Consider the following 8,993-nt stretch of genomic DNA (forward strand, 5'->3'; position numbering starts at 1 on the left):
GGTAGAATATGCATCATAAAATTATACACTGTGTACAGGAGCCTGAGCCTTCAACTGACTTTGTGATTGATGATATTGTCATAGCAGAGTCCATTGGCTCGCAGGTACATAGTGGTGATGTTGAGGAATTGGTGGAAGAACACTTAGAGGAACTGTTTACAGAGGAACTGCAGCAACTGTGGCTGAGCACCAGAGAATGACAGCTGAGGAGCTCTCCAAAGAGGAGGGAGAGTATCAACAATCAGTGAGCAAAGTTCTTTTTTTTCCATAATTTTATTGAGAAACAAATAGCAATGAGATAGTTTCAAATCAAATTGGTAGGACAGTTCCAATAATTAACATATTGCATACTGTCTTCCTAGTGGTTATTTGTTGTACAAGATGCAGACATGATATCCTATTTACAAACACTATTAGAACAAATCACTCATTGAATAAAGAGAACATAGCTATATATTTATCCTAACCATTTTGACTGCACAGATACAAAATGGTCATTCATCTGTATCAACTTTTTTGTTTAGTTCCATCATTTAAATATTATAGGAGTATGATCTCAGCAAAATATTCCAAAATAGTCCAGTAGTCCATAATAGTATTGGGTCTTCTGCTTGACTGGCAATGTCAGAAGTTTGTTGGCCTGAATCCCCTATAGCTCAACATAACACTATGGCTTTACTTCTTATACTTCATTTTTATACTCTTCTGCTGGATGGTTAAGATCAAAATAAAGTAAGACCTATGTAAAAAGAATTGTAGCTTTTGTATCCAATAAGGTCAGTCAAATCCCATCAGGATTTATCCTGAGACCCTGTACCTCAGATTGTAGATTCTTTGTCAATGTCAGCTGTGTGAATGAGTCACAGTCATTGCTTGGCCAATGTGCTCTCTGAGAGAATGTTTTCTCTCCATGTGACTCTCCTTAGGCACACTCTACATCATCGATCACTTTCCTCTTTGGCCCTATAATCTCCGTGATCAGAAAATTTGGGACACAACTGAATTGCATGATGTTACAGTACAAGTTCTCATATGTCCTGAGTCATATTAATTAATATAAAAACCTTTCTCTCTTTCTTCTTTCTTTCTTTCTTTCTTTCTTTCTTTCTTTCTTTCTTTCTTTCTTTCTTTCTTTCTTTCTTTCTTTCTTTCTTTCTTTCCTGTCTGTCTGTCTGCCTGCCTGCCTGTCTGTCTGTCTGTCTGTCTTTCCTTTCTTTGTTTCTTTCTTTCTTTCTTTCTTTCTTTCTTTCTTTCTTTCTTTCTTTCTTTCTTTCTTTCTTTCTTTTTTGTGGTGTTGACTTTCGAAGGCTAGGGTCAAATGTTGGCTCTCCTTGAGGCCCTCCTTTTTCTCTAATTTTTGGTCTGCAATCTTAGGTTGTTAACCTTCCAGAAGAGAAGCTTAATGTTACTACCATACAACCTAGGCTGTTGAGCTTAACCTCACTATCTGTCTGAATATCAAACATCTTTGACATAATATGGAACAGGTATTTTTCAAGTATTGATATGCTAAACTTTAAGTCCTTACAGAATATGACAAAAATTTAAAAAATTAAAATATGTTTAAAAAATAGGAATAAAGAATTATGTATGTTTACACAAAAGTTCTTATGAAATAGAAGAAATTCCAATCAAAAGGAAAGAGCTGCGAACATTTGTAAAGAAAACTCGTACAGGCAGAAAGAAAAGGCAGTCATTGAGTTCTCTTGCTTAATGACAATGTCATGTCATAATACTGCAGAACAATGTTAAAGAAAGTAGGAGTCGGGGAAATGGCTCAGTAAAATAAGTGCTTCCCTGGTAAACGTGAGGGTCTGAGTTCAATCCCTGGTTCCATCCCCCGCCCCCCCAAAAAATGTTAAAGAAAGTAACAGACCTTAAACCAGTTTTTAGTTTGGAGAAGGCTGACATCAGGCCAGAAGCAGATCCCAGTGGGCTGTTGACTCTCCCAAGGAGGGAAAGGACACCAGAGGTCCAGATTCTATATGTTCTTATAGAAGGGGATTCTCCTTCCCAACAGTAATCGACTTCCGTTTCATCCTCCCTTCCTGAGAGCCAACGATGTCAAATTGACTGGTGAGAACACAATGCAATTGTTGTTTCTGGTAAATTAGAAATGTTTTATAACATTTTGGTGAATATACTAGGAAAATTATTGGTGTTTCTAGTAAATTATAAACATTATACAACTGGTTTTTGATTATGAAAAGTTAGTTAAAGGGTGCTTTGGGAGGTGTGGAATGCACTATAGGTATTTCCTTCCTCTCTCTCTCTCTCTCTCTCTCTCTCTCTCTCTCTCTCTCTTCTTCGGTACTGAGGATTGAACTCAGGACCCTGAGCTTGCCAGGCAAGCACTTATTCTACTGAGCTATCTCCCTGGCCCTCCATTATTTCTTATGGAAAAAATAATCTTGATTTATAATGAAATGGAGTTATGACCAGCCCTCAGAAATGAACTGAATTCATAAGTCAAGGGCCTACTGTACTTCCAGAAGGTGTGTATTATATTGATGCTATGATTAGACTTTATATATGGTAAAGTTTACTCAGATAACCAGTTGGTTCTGGAATTTTCTCTGATGTTTCTCTTTTACTTTCATCTTTACAATTTCTTCCTTTTCACTTTTGCTCTGATTTTCCTTCTGCTTGTGAGGTTTTTATATTAATATTCCCTAAAGACTGAAAATTTCCTTCTATAGAGAAACTTAGATGCATTTGCATGCTCTCTTTCATTACCACCTGTCAAAGTATTTACAGTTTTTTCTTCTGGTTCAAGAAGTATGCAGAATTGCAGAACTTTCATAAATAGAAGGATTCTCTTTTTTTATATTGCAGTTTTATTTCAGAGAACTGAAAAATTTGTCTTGAGAATATTCTGTTTACTTTTAATTCTTTTAAATGGATTGAGTAGTTAATGGTGAATTTTATTTCCTATGAGTATATTTCAATCTATATATATTGGCATGGTCCAGCTTTATATATACATAAATACATGTAGACACTTGTATAATTAGTTTGGATTACATATGATGAAATATTTGAACATATTTACATGTTGCATATGTTTTTCCCTTAAAATTAATCCTTAAAGCAATTATTTACATCTATTTTTCACTTTTATCATGATATAAATTTAATGGAGCTAGGATCAAGTACAGCCATGCAGACAATATTAAAGTTTAGTCAAAGAAATGTTTTGAAAGATTTTTAAATACTTAATGTTATTTCCTATATTAAAATTAGATGAACATTTTTAGTACCCTCTTGATATTCTTGAATACTTTATTTAGAAGCAAACTAAAAGCTTTCTGGGTTAATTACTTCTTACAATTAAACTGTTAAAAATATCTGAGGCACCATATAGCTTCAAGGAAGCCATTTGTTAAATGATAAAAATAAAAAAAAAACCAATTATTTCTCTTCCAATCATATTCTGAATTTTAATGTTTAGAAAAACAGTTTGAACTATTTTGTGATATTAAAAGAGAAATAATTATTCATCAGTGCTTTGGTAATGAAGTAATATCCCACATTTTATGTAGCAAATAAAATACATTAAAATATCAAACACAGTAGTTTGGCCTTTGGTTATAGAAAATACAAGGATCATTTATGTGGTTTGTGTATAGGCGGCTCCCCATTGCCCCGCGGGCGGCTGGGCTTCTGGAGTTGGTGATTGATTCTTTAGGTTTTTTTTTTTTTGTTTTTGCGGAACCGGGGATTGAACTCAGTCCCTTGCACTTGCCAGGGAAGAGCTTATTCTACTGAGCCATCTCCCTGGCCCTAAGGATCATTTAAAATATAATATATATGAACTTTATTGTGTTTTCCTCACAGTGGAAACAGTAGGTATTTTCATTACCATATTTTTATAACATATACAACATTTGATGGATTAATATCTGTGATCAGTTTGACGTTTGTCTTTTACAATAATATCAATAAAATATATGTCAATAAAGACATTGGCATCGACATATTTTGACCCTTGTAATGTTTTCTTCTATGACTATTTATGATTTACCTCAGTGGGCCCTATTAGTAGACAGCTGTTCCAGGGGTTTAAAATTACAAGCAATTACATAATAGTTAATTCTTGAAGTCATTTCACCCCTGTTTATTTCTTTAAAAAATATTTTTAGAAATGAATTACTGAACCAGATTATAAACAAATGTAAGGATTTTCCATCTAATCTCTAAACTGCACATCAGAGATCCTGTTCAAATCAGCACTCTTAGAGTTGTTCTAGATTTTTGGATTTGTAGTCATACAATAAGATACATTAGTATTTTTTGAGTATACATGCAGGAAAATCCTTTGCCACCTAAGAAATAAATCATTGTTTATTTCTTTAATGTTTTATTTTTATAGGCAGATTTGAAGGCTATTTTGTTGTTGTTTTTGAGAAAGTGTTTCCCTTTGTGGTTTAGTCTGGGCTTGAACTGCTTATGTAGCCCAAGCTCGACATGAACTTGCTGTAATCATCCTGCCTCAACCTTCTGAGTGCTAGAAGTCCAGGTATGCACCCCACATCCAGCTCAGATATTGTGCATATTTCTTTTTTTTTTTTTTTTTTGCGGAACCGGGGATTGAACTCAGGCTCTTGCGCTTGGCAGGGAAGCGCTTATCCCACTGAGCCATCTCCCCGGCCCCTATGTGCATATTTCTTTGACTTGTGCCTGACAGTCTTTTATTTATTTATTTTTGTATTTTATGGAAGAGTCTACAGGGTGTTCAGGGTCTTACGACTAGATCAGACTCATAGTGATCCGCCTGTTTACAGCCTCCCAAGAACTGGGATTACAGGCGCGCACCACTACGCCCAGTCTCAATTGCTGTCTCAGCGTGCCCCGGGGGGTGGGGCTGGCACAGCAGGCCTTCGGATCGAACCCCAGGCCCCTGAGTCTGCTTACAGGCGCTTTAATTCGCTAAGCTATTTGGACGGCCCCTGATAGTCTTTTAATGTGATACTTTAATCCAGTTATATTTCTTGAACTATTTTAAGGGCGTAGTTTAGTTTAATATGTGGCATGTCAGTGTCCCCTCCTTCACTCCTCTGCGTAGATTTCCTACACATTTTATGTTTCTAACTTAGAATTTCTTATTATATCCAGAAATTATCAATAAAATTTTTATCAAGATTGTTTCGTGTTCAGAACAAATTTTACTTATACAATAAAATTTGAAGAGAAATACATACAAACACGTAGACATAAACACACACATACATTTTCACCTGCACACCTGGACGTATGTATCAGAAGTATATGAAAATGTATTTATATTGCTGATATTAAAAAGTAAAATAGTTTACTCCAGTGGGAATGCAAATATTCTTAAATTTAAATTAAATTATTTGCATTCAAATTCTTTTTTTTTTTTTTTTTCTTTCCTAGTTTGAGTTTTATTGTCACGCCTCTCAGGCCTTGACAGCGGACTTGCGCAGAGGGTGCGGCGGTTTCTTCCGTGGCTGCTTCTTGGACTTCAGCTTCTCCTCGCGCTTGCTGAGCCGGCGGCACACGGCTTGCGTCCCCTTGGGCTGCAGGTCCAGGGCCTTGTACTTCCTGCCCTTGTGATAGTTCCTGAGGTTTTCCTTCTAGGTCTGGTTGATGACACTGAGAACACGGGTGATGGCTTTGTGGACAGCTCCGATCTTGCAGAGCTTGGACGCCATGTCGCCTGTCACTTTGGAGATGCGCAGCTGTGACAGCTCCACTTTCGGGTCGTCCAGCTGTTTCAACAACTCTTCTTTCTTCTTGCCGCGAAGATCTGGAGCCTTAATCTCGGCCATAGCTGCAAAAGAAGCCGCCGCTGCCGCCTGCTCTGAGAGAAAGAGTTGCATTTAAATTGTTAAATGCAGTAGGTATTTGGAAAATCAGAATGACAAGCATTCCAAGCATGACCCTACTGCTTGTCACGTCATACCAATTACTGCCATACTGTCTCTCAAGTAAATGTTTGTTTAAAAAAAAAAAGGGTAATAGATGAAAACATTGGACAAGAAAAGAAAAATAAATGCTTAAATGCAAAGCCTCTTAAATTTTTTGTATTATTAAATGTTGATGATACATAAAAATTACATTCATTTTACTTTTTTTTCTTTATTCACTAAGCTATGCATATTCCACATTCAACTGTGGTCTCTACTGTTTTGAAACTACTTAATGAATAAAAGTGATAAAATGAATTCCTGCTTAGGCAGATGCTGGGGCTGGGATTCGATCCCCGGCGTGCTGAGTTGGCGACTGAGACTGGGCGTGGTGGCGCGTGAGTCCGCTCTGTGCAGTGAGACCCTGTAGACCCTGTACTAAATACATAAAAAAGATAAAATGTTACATATTTATTCATTTAATGCGTAATTATACTAAGTTGTGGTAAGTCTGCAATGAATTATGAAGTTGGAAATCTTTAGATTTCAATGAGATAAATTGCATTGATTCCTGCATAATGATTATTTTTAAAATGAAAGATAAATAGAAAATACAGAATTGAGATTTTGATAGGAGGTGAGAGGCATGAGAGAAGCTATTCACGTGACATCTTAAAAGCTTTGTGTTCCTGCAGATAAAAATGAGAGTTGGGGTTAAAATCAGCTCACTTAGGGCCGGTCAAATGGCTCAGCAGGTTAAAGCACCTGCTTAGGCACAGCAGCCAGGGTTTGATCCGAGGGGTACCTGAGATGGTGATTGAGACTGGGTGTGGTGGTGTGCGCCTGTAATCCCAGCTCTTGGGAGGCTGAAAACAAGTGGATCACCACCAGTCTGACTACATAGTGAGACCCTGTAGACCCTGTACTAAAGTACAAAAAAAAAAAAAAAAAAAAAGCTCACTTAAGCTCCCTACTTGGACATGTGGGGTGCATGTCATCCACTCCAGGGACCAACAGTTGTAGGCCACAGGGGAGGTGTTGCTGTACACTGCCATATGCTCACTTCTGCAGCAAGGCCTTATACTTGCCTGACCCTGTGGGCTCCCCTGTGGAAGCAGTTCATGGAATGTGGTCTAAAATATTTGTCACTTAATCTGCAGACAGCGTTTTTATTTAAAGTAGCATGCTTTCAATGACAAATATTTATTGGAGAAAATTTCCTAAGATACTAATAGATTAACATTTAGAAAGTTCAATAGAAAATGTGTATTTATCTCAGAAAGGAACATCATTCTAGTATAACTGAATGCTTCACTTTTTTTTTTTTTTTTGCATTTTTGTACAGAGTCTACAGGGTCTCATTATATAGATCGGATGTGTAGTGATCCTCCTGTTTTCAGCCTCCCAAGAGCTAGGATTACAGGTGCATGCCAACACATCCAGTCCCAATTGGTCTCTCAGTGCACCCTGGGGGTGGGACTCTCATGGCATGCCGGGGATTGAACCCCGGCCACTGTGCTCTGCCTAAGCAGGCACTTTAGTCTCCTGAGCTATCTAGCAGGCCCTTTCACTTATTGTATTGAATTTTTCCCAACATTTATTAGCTGAGCCTGACAATAGCTTCTCAAAACTTCTCTCTTTCAGTTAGTGTTAGCTACACAGAGCTTCCAGCATAAATCTGATGATCAGGTGACTGACCTTTTTGATTACCGATTCCAAGCTAGAGATTTCTTATGGCCTTTGACGTAAAGAAAAGACAGCCAGTCAGAAAGCATTAGACAAAGGATAACAGAACAAGGTGAAAAATTTTCATAGGAATATTACCTTGGAGCTTTTCCTTGAAATTTATTTTACCATCCAATCCCATTTGTATTCATTGTCACAGAGGAGGTCTGCTTCCCTCTCAGCAATACTGTTACCTATGCATTAATTATGCTGACTTTCACCTTTCGATCGGTGTGAGGATTTTTCTTTCATACTTCAAATTCGGCATCGGTTATTCTTGTTTTCAGAGCTGTTATCATTTCTGAAATCAGTTACACACTGTAAATGAATACAAGGCTGGCATATTGTCTCTTCCCAGGCACATATCTTGAGGAACTGGCAGCTCTACTGAAGGAAAGGCAAGAACGCCTCCACTCAACCATGTAGACCATCAAGCTTTCCTTATGAAAATGCCACTCCAATATTCCAGCGAGCAAGGTTGTGATTTTATTGAAGAGACACAGCTTTTAGCAGCAGTCATATCTTTCCCCTTAAGTCATTAGAGTGGAGGCAGTGTTGCTCTGATTGCCCAGCCTTATTGAATGCAATAAGAATTGACTTAATGTAGGAAAATAGCTGTACAATACTGTCGCTTATCCTTTGCTGATTGTACCATTTACCTAACACACCACGCAGTGTCACATTTTTCCGTGAAGCCTTTCTAATGCCTCCTCTTAAACTCAGTGCACAGGGTGCTTAAAAGGTCAAATGAACAGAACACACTTTCTTTTGTATAATTAGAAATAGAGAGCGAGAACTCCATTCAGGACCACTTGTATGCAAACTACCTTTAATTGCTCCTCTCCCAAACTTTCTGTGATTGCTCATGTTTGTCACTTGTCCTCCAGGAATACTAATCATACTTAGAACCTGGAAGCAAAGTGCCATATGTTCTAAATTCCATTTATTGTGTGTAGGTATTCAGTGTAGATGCTGGGGAAAGGCAAGAGACTGCTGAACCACGGAAATGTGTGAGTTGTGTACTGACATGTGGTTCATGTGGTTACCATGTCATTACACAGCAGGAACTGTGTGCTCACATATGTTAGCAAAGTTGGAAAGCGACAGAAGCACTAAGGCTGTAAAAAGTAATCGAACCAACAGCAATAAAATTCTATCATGTTAGAAATCAATTTTCTCATGCGGTGCTGGCCCCACCCCTGGGGTGCGTTGAGGCAGCGATTGAGACTGGGTGTGGTAGCGCGCCTGTAATCCCAGCGCTTGGGAGTCTGTAAACAGAAGAATCACTATGAGTCTGATCTCTATAGTGAGACACTGTATACCCTGTAGACCCTGTCTGAAAGAAGTCCTCTCTCTCTCTCTCTCTCTCTCTCTCTCTCTCTCTCTCTCTCTCTCTCT

General features: G+C 38.0%; 1 pseudogene; it reads right to left on the minus strand.

Moving 5' to 3' along the window:
• Nucleotides 1-5,420: 5,420 nt before the first annotated feature.
• On the minus strand, nt 5,421-5,797 carry LOC101585759 (annotated as a pseudogene).
• Nucleotides 5,798-8,993: the final 3,196 nt, after the last annotated feature.

The sequence above is a fragment of the Octodon degus genome, unplaced genomic scaffold (assembly GCF_000260255.1).
Source record: "Octodon degus isolate 3935 unplaced genomic scaffold, OctDeg1.0 scaffold00001, whole genome shotgun sequence".
In the NCBI taxonomy this organism is placed as follows: domain Eukaryota; kingdom Metazoa; phylum Chordata; class Mammalia; order Rodentia; family Octodontidae; genus Octodon; species Octodon degus.